A 12,232-nucleotide genomic window follows, 5' to 3' on the forward strand; every position below is an offset into this window, starting at 1 on the left:
GCCGAGCTCCTGTCATAGGAGCAGCCTGATAGATGGCACTGTGGCCTCTGAGCACTGGGTGTGGTTTCTGGGACCTGAATGGCCCAGGAGATGCTCCCACTGCTGCCAAAACTAATTCTCAACTCTCTACTGCTTCTTTTTTTTTTTTTTTTTTTAAAAAGATTTTTATTTTTTCCTCTTTCTCCCCAAAGCCCCCCGGTACATAGTTGTGTATTCTTCGTTGTGGGTTCCTCTAGTTGTAGCATGTGGGACGCTGCCTCAGCGTGGTCTGACGAGCAGTGCCATGTCCGCGCCCAGGATTCGAACCGACGAAACACTGGGCCGCTTGCAGCGGAGCGCGCAAACTTAACCACTCGGCCACGGGGCCAGCCCCTCTACTGCTTCTTTGTGTCATTTTCCCCAGACTCAAATCCAAGATGGGAGTATCCAATTGTCTGACTCTGAGTCAGTGCCCACTCCTGGGTTGCAGGGTCAGAGAAAGCAAGTAACCAACAACACTCTTTGGCTTTTGAAGTGGGAAGTGAGGGTCAGCCATCCATCAAACCTTCCAGTAGTCGATTCCCCAGGCAGAGGAAGCAGGTATTGATGCTGGCAGCCATGAACCTGAAGTCAACGCAAGGCCTGAAGGGATGGACAGGGCAAAGACCACCTCTGCTGCATTAGCCTTTGAATCGTTCAAAGCCTCAGTTCCTCAGCTGGACAATAAGGATGACACCCACCATATCGTGGCTGAAGAGATTAGAGATCACGTATAAAAGGCACCTAGAGATTATCCATACAGAAAGAAGGCAGTAGGTCTTTGCCCTCCAATGCTGTGAGGGAGGAATTATTCCCAGTTTAAAGATGAGGACACTGAGGCTCAGTGGGGTCAAGTGACTTGCAGAAGTTTTGACTGCCAGGGGCTGGGGGAGAATTCACAGCCAGGGATGCCTGACTCAGAAGTCTAGCTCTTTCCACAGAACAGTGCTGCCAGACTAGTTAGAGAGATGAATGACTGGCCTGAGAAAGATGGGGCAAAATTCAGACCAAGCACAGACTGAGGCAGGTGAGGTGGCAGCAGCTGTGTGAAGGCCAAGATGAGCATGGGCCAGAACTGACCACCTATCTGAGTGACATGTTATCCCTATGTTGCACTCTCTATTTCCTTTCCTACCTGCTTTCTTGAGAAGGAAAAGAAAAGAGTGGGGTTACAGTTCATAAAACCAACAGCCTCTCTACAGATCTCCACTACACATTTCAGTGAGCAGCCTTTTTCATCTTACTACATCAAAATCTGTGAATGCGCATAGAAAAGCGAGTGCATGTAAGTCATAGGTAACATATCCCTTAATGAAAAGAGCAGTTGAGAACAACTCCAATAACTACCAAGAAGTAAAAGCATGCCCCACTCCTCTCCAAAATGCGCCTTCCGCACAATCCATTTAGAGGTCTAACTCTGGGAATTCCAGGTTGAAGTTACTCTAGGAGCATGGAGAGTTTTGAACAAACCCTCACTTGGAGACACTGGGCATGAAATCTTCACTTCCTGCCCCCAGGGATCTTCTTAGAATCCAGTGAGTACATCAAGGACCAGGCACCAGAGCTCCAGATTAAGAAGCAGGGCTAGAACGTGGAACTGGGCCACTCTGGATGCCAAGAACCCACTAACAGGCCCCACTAACAGGAAAAATGGGGAGGCAGGTGGAGTGGAGAAGGAAATGGAAATGGACCCTGCCAGGAGCAACAATTCGGCCCCTCTTCACCCTCCTTTCCAAGCCATTCTATATTCATCATTGAATGTTAGTCTTCCTGCTTGACAGATGAGGAATCAAGGCTCTGAGAATGAGGTTGACTCAGCATGCAAGTGGAAGAGCCCAGACTGGATAGTAATAATAATAGCCATCATTATTGAGTCTTACTTTGCAGGTATTGACCTGGAACCACACATCTATTTTCTAACTCAATCCCCACAAAAATCTCTATGAAATAGACACGATTAACATCTCCATTTTACAAATGAAAGAACTGAGAACTAATAAAGTTATTTTGCTCTAAATTGCATAAACAGGATTCTCTATCTGGTGCCCTACATGTCTACACAGATTTAAATTTTTAGTCTAACATTTAAATTAAATCGAAAGATCCCCCAGAATCCCTAAAATAAAAAGTAAGCCAAATCAAACCAGAGCCAGGCTTAGTATTATCTTTAAAACCACTTAACCCCAAAGAATCAGAATTCTGCTTCTTTGAGCCTCTGGTTGCCTGAAGGGCTTCTATTGAATACAAGAGGTCTGGCTCCTGCCTGTCTCTCCAAGGCTAGAAAAGAAAGAAAGAAACTCTCTGATGATGTTGCAAGGAGATACAAATTGAACTTCAGGAAGTACTTTCAGCTGTACTCCGTGGGAAACTGGGAAATTGCTTTCTCTGGAAATGGTCCCATCTTGGGGCCCCATGGGCATAAGGGTAGAGGAGTGAGAGCTGGTCACTGCCCCCAGGCTATTGTGCACCTGGCATTTAGCTGGAACTGAAGCTTCCCAAGCTCATTTGGTGCAATGGAAATGCTGGCTCCTCAATGTGTGGTGGCACCAGACTAGGACTTCTAGACAAATGCTGAGTTCCTGAGCTACTCAGAAGAGGAGGACAATTCAACAGGAGAGCTCTGACCTAACAGCCCATCACCACTAGTGTGCCACACTCTGCAAAGAGGAAGGCAGGGAGTGTTTATGGACTGAAAGTGTCCTTAAGGAACATGGAGCCCAGCTCCCATTTTTCAAATAGGGAAAATAAAAAGCCCAGAGGAATTAAAAACACAATCAAGGAAAAGAGATTATAAAAAATTTGCCAGTCTGATTTGAAAAGTAATTAAAGAGAACTTTTAGACATGAAAAACATAAACGAAATTAGAAACACAGGGATAGATTTAATAGAAGGTTAGACTTAATTGAAAAGATAATTAGTAAACTGGAAGAAACAGCTGAAGAAATTTCTCTGCTTAGAGATAAATTACTTAGAAACAAAGAGATGAGAAATATGAAAAAGAACTTAACAGCCAGGTAGGATAGAGGGAGAACATCCAGTATAAATCTAAGTCTAATTTGATATAGCAAGAAAGAATAGATAGAATAGGAGAAAGGCAATATTGAAGAAATGATAACTGAGATTTTTCCAGAATTGGTGAAACACATAAAACCACAGATTAAAAGTCCAAGAAATTCCCAAGCTCTATAAGTAAGAAGAAATGCACACCTGGACATGTCATGGTCAAACTGCAGAACACAAAAGACAAACAAAAGATGTTAAAAGCTGCCAGAAAAGAGAGATTACCTACAAAGGACTGCCAATGAAATTGATAACTGGCTTCTCAATAGCAACAATACAGACCAGAATACATCGGAATAATACTTGCAAGGTGCTTTGAGAAAATAATAGTCAGCCTAGAGTTCTAGACCCAGCAAAATTATCTTTCAGTAATGAGGATGAAATAAAGACACTTTGGGGTAACAAAAATAGACAGATTTTACCATGCACAGAACCTCATTAAAGGATCTTGTAAGGGTGCACCTCAGGAACAATAAAAATTATTCCAGAGGGAAAGTCTGAATGGTGAGCAAACAATACTGTAAGCATGTGATAAAACCTAAACAAACACCAAATGTGTAAAACAATAATAACTACAACCAATTTTTAGTGTGAAAAAATTTAAGATAGAAGCAAAATCCTGGACAAGAATAACCTATAAGTCAGGAGGATGGTGACTGGAGGTAAAATACTGTGCCCCAGTAAAAGAAATAACAGTACAGTCCACACCAAGTTAAAGGCTGGGTAAAGTTACTGAACTTCAAAGGGTAAAAATCTGAAACAGATTCCTTACTCGTACTATTATCCCCTTCATGAGTAGCAGATTCCTGTTGTGTTTAAATGGCAATGTGCCCAGCTAAAATCCCACATTTCCCAGCCTCTTTTGGAGATAAGCATGGCCAATGAAAAATAAACCAAGTTATTGGATAAAACATCTAGAAAAGCTCCTTAAAGGGAGCTGACTCATCTGAGAGGGGCTTCCCTTTTCTCCGTTGCTCTTTCCTTTCTTCTTGCCTACAACTTGGATAAGATGGCTAGAGCCCCAGCAATCATTTTGTGACCATAAGCTGGCACCCAACTCAAAATATTAGAAAAAGAAGAATAGAATAAACTTAAGAGAAGAAGAAGTAAGGATTCAATAAAGATATTAGAAATGTATTAATTAGAAAGTAAAACATTAAAATTAATAAATGCAATAGCTTTTTTAAAGTAACAAATATAAATAGAAGTTATTAGCTAACCTATTCAAGGAAAAAAATAGGAGAAAGTACAAATGCATAACAAAAAAATGAGAATGGGAAAAGAAGCAGTACAGAGTAACTAAAAGAATCATACCTAGATTGCTTTTCACAGCTATATGCAAGTAAATTCAATTCCTGGATGTAATAGATTATTTCCTCAGAAAATAAAAATTAACAAAACTGATCTTAGAAGAGACAGAAAAGTTTAAAAAGACCAATCACCCCTGTTATAAGTCAATGCTACCACAATAAAAAATAAATAATTTTTTAAACCAATCATAATAATGAAAATAAATAAAGTTGTCAAAGGGCCAACTCTCCCTCAAAAAGCACCAAACCCTGATGTTTTCACAGAATTCTACCAAACCTTTAAGAAAAAGATAATTCCAGTGCTATGTAAACTATACCACAGTAGAGAGGAAAATTAAACAATAATGGGACTTTAAGAAGGGTAATAACTACAGATACAATATAAATTTTTTAAAAATCATAAGAAACTTCCTACTCATAAATTTGAAAATGGATAATTTTGGTTAAATGGAAATGGATAACTTCACATAAAAATATAATTTAGATGAAATGGGAAATTTCTTATAAGAATATATCTTGTCAAAACTGAATTAAAAGAATTTTTTAAACCTTTAAGTACATAGAACTAATAGTTTATAGTGATTTACGTCTCCCTTAAAAAAAAAGGCCCTGGAAGTTTTAAAGCTAAGTTCTGCCAAATGTTCAAGTGGCATATGGTCCTAATTTTATATATAGTGTTCCAAATAAGAGGAAAAAAGAGAATGCTCTCAAATTCATTTTAGATGGCTAGTCTAATTTGATATGAAAGCCAGAAAGAAAAAGTTGAAGAAAGAGAAGCTATGGACCAACGTCACTTATGAACACAGATGTAAAGAGCCATGATATATTAACAAACCACATCCCATGTATTTAACAAAGATCTCTTAGCAAATAAGAATTAGAGGAAACTTCCTTAATCTAATAAAGAGTATCTCCTAAAAAAATACAGCAAACATCCAACTTCATAGTGAAATATTAAATATAATCTCCCTAAAATCAGGGATAAGACAAAGATGCCCACAATTCCCACTTCTCTTCACACTGTTCTGTTTGTCCTAGCTAGTGTAATAAGATAAGAAAAATAAATATAAGGTGTAGGAATTGGTAAGAGGAAAAAAGACTGCTAGCATTCACAGATAATCTCACTGTCTACACTGATATTATATATTACCTACATACCCTAAGAGAAAACACAAATTATGATGTAAATTTATACAAGAGTTCAGCAATTTTGTGAAAGAGCAAAAAGACTAAAAAGAACTAAAGCAATCTTTAAGGATATTAAAATTTATCAAAAATTTAAGGTGATTAAGACTGTATGGGGTCTGGTCCAATGGCTGAGTGGTTTTCGTGTGCGCCACTTTGGCAGCCCAGGTTTCCCCAGTTCAGATCCTGGGCGCGGACGTGGCACCACTCACCAGGCCACGCTGAGGTGGCATCCCGCATGGCACAACCAGAGCCACTCACAGCTGGAATATACAACTATGCACTGGGGGGCTTTGGGGAGAAGAAGAAGAGAAGAAGTAAAAAAAGAAGACTGGCAACAGTTGTTAGCTCAGGTGCCAATCTTTAAGAAAAAAAAGACTGTGTGGTATGAATGAATAATGAAACAAAACACAGAGCCCAGAAATAGATGTACACATGTAGAATATTAATTTGACAATAGTAGGCATTGCAAGTCCAAGTGGGAAAAGACAGTCTATTCAATATTTGACCTTTTGGACAATTCGTTACCCACATGAAAAAAAAATGGATCCCTACATATCACCCACAAACATAAACCAAATCAGGTAGATCAAGGTGAAAGAAAAACTTTAAAATTTTTAAAAGAAATTATAGTAACTATCTTCAAGACTTGGGGTGGGGAAAGATAACCTATACAGAATATAAAATACAAATCATGTAGGATGTTAAATCTGACTACAAATATCTATGCATCACAAGTTACTACAAACACATTGAAAAGTGTGGCACAGGCTGGGAGAAATTATTTGCAACACATATATCTCATAACTGAAAAGGCATTTCGTTTAATCCTCACAGTAATCCTGTACGGTGTTTTATGTCTGTCATATAAGTGAGGAAATTGAAGCACAGTGAAGGTAATAAATTTTATCGTAACTGTGATAGACCAAGATTCAACCTAGGTCTGTCTTCTTCTGATGCTTATGCTTCTACTCCCTCCACTACCAGAGGAGAAGGAGGACGGAGGAGGGTGAAAGGGGTGACGGGGCATATGAGTATCATTATGGATGGTAATTAGTCTTTGGGTGGCGAACATGATGCAGAATACACAGAAATTGAAATATAATTATGTACACCTGAAATTTAGATAATGTAATAAACCAGTGTTACTTCAATTAAAAAAAAAAATACACGTTAATCCCTCCATTACAGCTTCTTGCATGAACATGGAGCATGGCTGGGTGGGCACAGAGGTGAGAGGCACAGGAACAGATAATCTGCCAGAGGAGAGAGGCAGAGAGAACCCTCAATATGATACAAAAGTGAGACTACAGGATGATGACGGAGCTAACAACCAGATGAAACCAGGTCAGAAAGCTCCAGGAGAGATGTCTCCAACAAGATGGAATTTTAAGAAAGTCTAATGCATTTGAATTTGAGAAGAAATTTAAACAATTGTGGGTGGGCGTTTGAAGATGAACTAGTAATAAATGCCTTGGAAACTAAGGGAGTAAGGTAGGTGAAAATTATATACTATCTATACAGTGTATGCCCATCAGTAAGGGAGTGAATAAATTGTAGTACATCCAGGGAATGGAATTCTATGCAGCAGTTGAAAAGGAAAGAGCTGCAATGATCCATGTATCAAAATCTGTGAAAATAAAGATGAGTGAAAAAGCAAATAGAAAAAAATGAAACATACATTATCATATATTGAATTTAAGAACAAAATACTATATATTATTTTTGATACATATACATTTGATAAAAGAATACAAACTTGGGCAAAAGAATACACACTAACTTCAGAATAGTGTTTACTTCTGGGGAAGAATGGGTTGAGACAAATATAGCAAAAATTTAAAATTTGTTCAATTTAGCTGATGAATATAAGGATGATTGTTATGTTCTTGTTATACTCATTTCTGTATTTCAAAAATATTCCAGAAAATGTTTAAGTTAAACACACACATACACAGGAAGAACTGACCGACAGAAATGAATCAACACTTCTTCAAACTCACTTTGGCCTCTAGTTTTCCAAAATTTAATCCGGAAAAACTGATTCACATTTTGATCAAAATTCTTGGGGGAACTGAGTGCAGAGTCCCTCCTAGGTTCTAGGAAATGTTAAATAAAGCGATGAGCCTTGCCCTCAGGAAACATATAAACAAGGAAGACTCTGGAGGTTTCTATAAATTGAGCTAATGATTAGATCAATAAAAATACAGTTTGTGTTCAGGCTGCTGCACTGGTACAAATAAGGAAAAAGAACAGAAAAAAATCTTACATTTATTCAGCACAATAGAATCCACTGTTCAAACTCAAGCCTGCCCTTCTCAGTACTCCCACCTAGCCATCAGGATCTTCAAGTCAGGCTGAGTGGTAGAATTGGGCCTTTTCTCAGACTTAATTAGGTCAATCCCCTCTGAGCTTCCAAGGAACAAGGGGATCACCAGATCAAGAGGATATAAAAATATTTATGGCAAATAGCATTTATTGGGAGTGTGCTATTTTTCAATCACTTTTCTGAGTCCTTTACATAAATATGAATAAGCCTCACAATAATTCATGAGGTAGACACTATGTTGCCTTTCATCTTACTGATGAAGAAACTGAAGTACAGAGAGGTGAAGTAATTTTTCCAAGCCACATAGTAAGAACATGGTAGAGTTATAACCCAAAACCAAGTAATCATACAAAATCCAACTCAAATTGGGTCATAGACCTAAATGTGAAAGTTTTTTTTAATGAAACTTTTAGAGCTATCTGATGGAGATGTCAGCAAGATGGCAGAAGCTCCAGGTCCCCCTTCCTCCATGGAAACATCAAGTAAACAGCAACAGATTGACTAGAAATAGTGTTGTGGGAGCTCAAGAAACCAGTCAGGGATCTGCAGAAACCAAGCAAATGTCTAATTATGAAAAAGTAATGCTAAAAGCAGTAGGAAATTTTGTGGTGTTTTTGCACACCCTTGCTGACCCCCTCGTTGGCCCAATTAGGAGGAAGTCACCCAATGCCTTGCTCCTCCCTCAGGACAAAAGGAAAAGAGTGGAACTTGTTTGCAAAGTTCTGGCATTACTGGGGGCTTCCCAAGGGACTGATTTCTGTTTTGTCTGACTCGGGGCTCAGCCAGGAACAGTGACATAGTTTGGATATTAGGATGGAGGCTGCTGAAAGCAGTGGCAGGTGTTGTGACACATGAAACCTGCAGGGGAACTGCAGGCCCATGGGTGCTTGTAGGCAAGAGATTATAGGCAGAGGAACACAACAGAATATCTAAAGCCCTGAGAAGAAGCAAGGGTGAGACTCTTAGGGAAATTAAGACATTTAAAAGCAGCTACGTTGGGGCCGGCCCGGTGGCGCAGCGGTTAAGTTCGCACGTTCCGCTTCTCGGCGGCCCGGGGTTCGCTGGTTCGGATCCCGGTGCGGACATGGCACTGCTTGGCAGCCATGCTGTGGTAGGCGTCCCACGTATAAACTAGAGGAAGATGGGCACGGATGTTAGCTCAGAGCCAGGCTTCCTCAGCAAAAAGAGGAGGACTGGCAGTAGTTAGCTGAGGGCTAATCTTCCTCCAAAAAAAAAATAAATAAATAAATAAATAAAAGCAGCTATGTATACATAGGAAAAGCCCACAGATAATATCATACTCATTGACAAATGACTGAAAGCTTTTCCTCTAATAGCAGGAACAAGACAAGAATGCCCACTTCACTCCTCGATTCAACACAGTACTGGAGGTGCTAGCCAGAGGGATTAGGAAAGAAAAAGAAATAAAGACATCCAAATTGGAAAGCAAAAAGTTAAATTATCTCTGTTCACAGAGAACATGATCTTATATGTTGAAAATCCTAAAGATTCCACAAAAAATATTTTTGAGTAAGTGAATTCAGAAAAGTTACAAGATACAAAATCAAACACACAAAATCAGTGTTTCTATACACTAATAATGAACAACCCAAAAAGGAAATTAAGAAAATACTTTCTCAGTAACATCAAAAATATATATATTTAGGAATAAACTCAACTATGGAGATGAAAGACTTGTACACTGAAGACTACAAAACAGTGTTGAGAGAAATTAAAGAAAACACCAATAAACAGGAAGACATCCCATGTTCATGGAGTTGGAAGGCATAATATTGTTAAGATGTCAATACTACCCAAAGGGATCCAAGATTTGATACAACACCTATCAAAATCCCAATGACCGTTTTTTGCAGAAATAGAAAAATTCCCTCCAAATTAATGTGAAATCTCAAAGGACTCTGAATAGCTGAAACAATTTTGAAAAAAGAAGAACAAAGGTCTTACACTTCTTGATTTCAAAACTTACTACAAAGCTACAGTAATCAAAATAGTGTGGTACAAGCATAAGGACAGACATATAAACCAAGAGAATAAAATATGTGGCCAAATGATTTTCAACAAGAGTGTCAAAACCAGTCAACGGGGAAAGGACAGTCTTTTCAATAAGTGATGCTGGGAAAACTGAATATCCACATGCAAAAGAATGAAGTTGGACTTTTACTTTACACCATATACAAAAATTAACTCAAAATGGATCAAAGACATAAACGTGAGGCCTAAAACTGCAAAATCTTTAGAAGAAAACATAGGGGGAAAGCTTCACACATTGGATTTGGTGATGATTTCTTGACTATGACACCAAAAGCACAGGCAACAAAAGGAAAAACAGATAAATTAGACTACATCAAAATTTAAAATTTCTGTGTCTCTGATAAAGGGTTAAAATCCAGAATACATAAAGAACTGCATCTAATTCAATGATAAAAAAGAATAAATACTGATATATGTTACATGAATGAACCTTGAAAACATCATGTTAAGTGGAAGAAGCTAGTCACAAACAGACCTCATATTGTATGATTCTCTACATATGAAATGTCCAGAATAGGGGAATGTATGAAGGTAAAGTAATTGTGGGATGATCGCTAAAGGATACAGAGTTTCTTTCTGAGGGGTGATGAAATATTCTAAAATTGATGTGGTAATGGTTGCATAACTCAGTAAATATACTAAAAACCATTGAATTCTACAATTTAAGTGGATGAATTGTATGGTATGTGAATTATATCTTAATAAATCTGCTACTAAAAAACCTCAACTAGATTTATTGTTTATAAGATATATTTTAAAACACAAGAATACAGTAAGATTAATATCAAAGAATGAGAAAGAACTACCATGCAAACCTAATCAAAAAAAGCTGAGATGTCTTTAATGATAACACAGAGAATATACTTTAAGGAAAAAAAGCACTAGTAAAGGTAAAGAGGTACATTTCATAATGATAAATATGTCAATTTACCAAAATTTATAACAATTCTATTGTGCACGCATTTAAAACATGTCCTCAAAATATATAAGGCAAAAGCTGACAGAATACAAGGAGAAATAAGTTAATTCACAACCAAAGTGGGAGATTTCAACACATATCTCTCAGTAAATGATTCAAAAAGCAGACAAAAAAATTCAGCAAGTATATGAAAGATTGCAAAGAACAATAACAAACCTGCCTATTGGAACACAATTAGACATTGTCTCCCCACAACTGAAGAATATGCATAATTTTCAAGCATTCATGGAACATTCGTAAAAATTGACCAAATACAAAGCCACAAAGCAAGTCCCAAAGTTCAAAGGATGGAAATTATATGTCTCTTACCACCATATAATTAGTCCACAAATCAATGTTTTAAAAGATAACTAGAACAAAATTAATGGAGAGATATTCCATGTTCATGGATAAGATGACCTAATATTGTCAAGATGTCAGTTCTTCTCAACTTGATCTGTAGATTCAATGCAATCTAAATCAAAATACCAGCAAGTCACTTTATGGATATCAACAAACCGATTCTAAAGTTATGTGGGGAGATAAAGACCCAGAGTAGTCAACACAATATTGAAAGAGAAGAACAAAGTTTGAAGACTTATACTACCCAACTTCAAGACTTACGGTAAAACTACAGTAATCAAGACAGCATGGTATTGTCGAGATGACAGATAAATAGATCAATGGAACAGAATAGAGAGCCCATAAATAGACCCACATAAGTACAGTGAACTGATCTTTGACAAAAGAGCAAAGGCAACACAATGGATCAAAGATAGTCTTTTCAACAAATGATGCTGGAACGACTGGACATTTACATGCAAAAAAATTAAACTGGACACAGACATTACAACCTTCACAAAAAATAACTGAAAATGGATCACAGACCTAAATGCAAAACACAAAACTATAAAACTTCTAGAAGAGAAAATAGGAAAAAATCTAGATGACCTTGGCAACAACTTTTTAGATACAACACCACAGGCATAATCCATGAAAGAAAGACTTGATAAGCTGGACTTCATTAAAATTAAAAACTTCTGCTCTGCAAAAGACACTATCAAGAGATTGAGAAGATAAGCCATAGACTAGGAGAAAATATTTGCAAAAGACAAATATGATAAAGGACTGTTATCCAAAATACACAAAGAACTCTTAAAACTCGACGTTAAGCAAGCAAACAACCCAATCAAAAAATGGATCAAAGACCTTAACAGACACCTCACCAAAGAAGATACACAGATGGAAAATAAAGATGCTCTGCATCATAGTCATCAGGGAAATGCAAATTAAAACAACAATGAGATACCACTACACACC

Source organism: Equus asinus, chromosome 5 (assembly GCF_041296235.1).
Source record: "Equus asinus isolate D_3611 breed Donkey chromosome 5, EquAss-T2T_v2, whole genome shotgun sequence".
NCBI classification, from domain to species: Eukaryota; Metazoa; Chordata; class Mammalia; order Perissodactyla; family Equidae; genus Equus; species Equus asinus.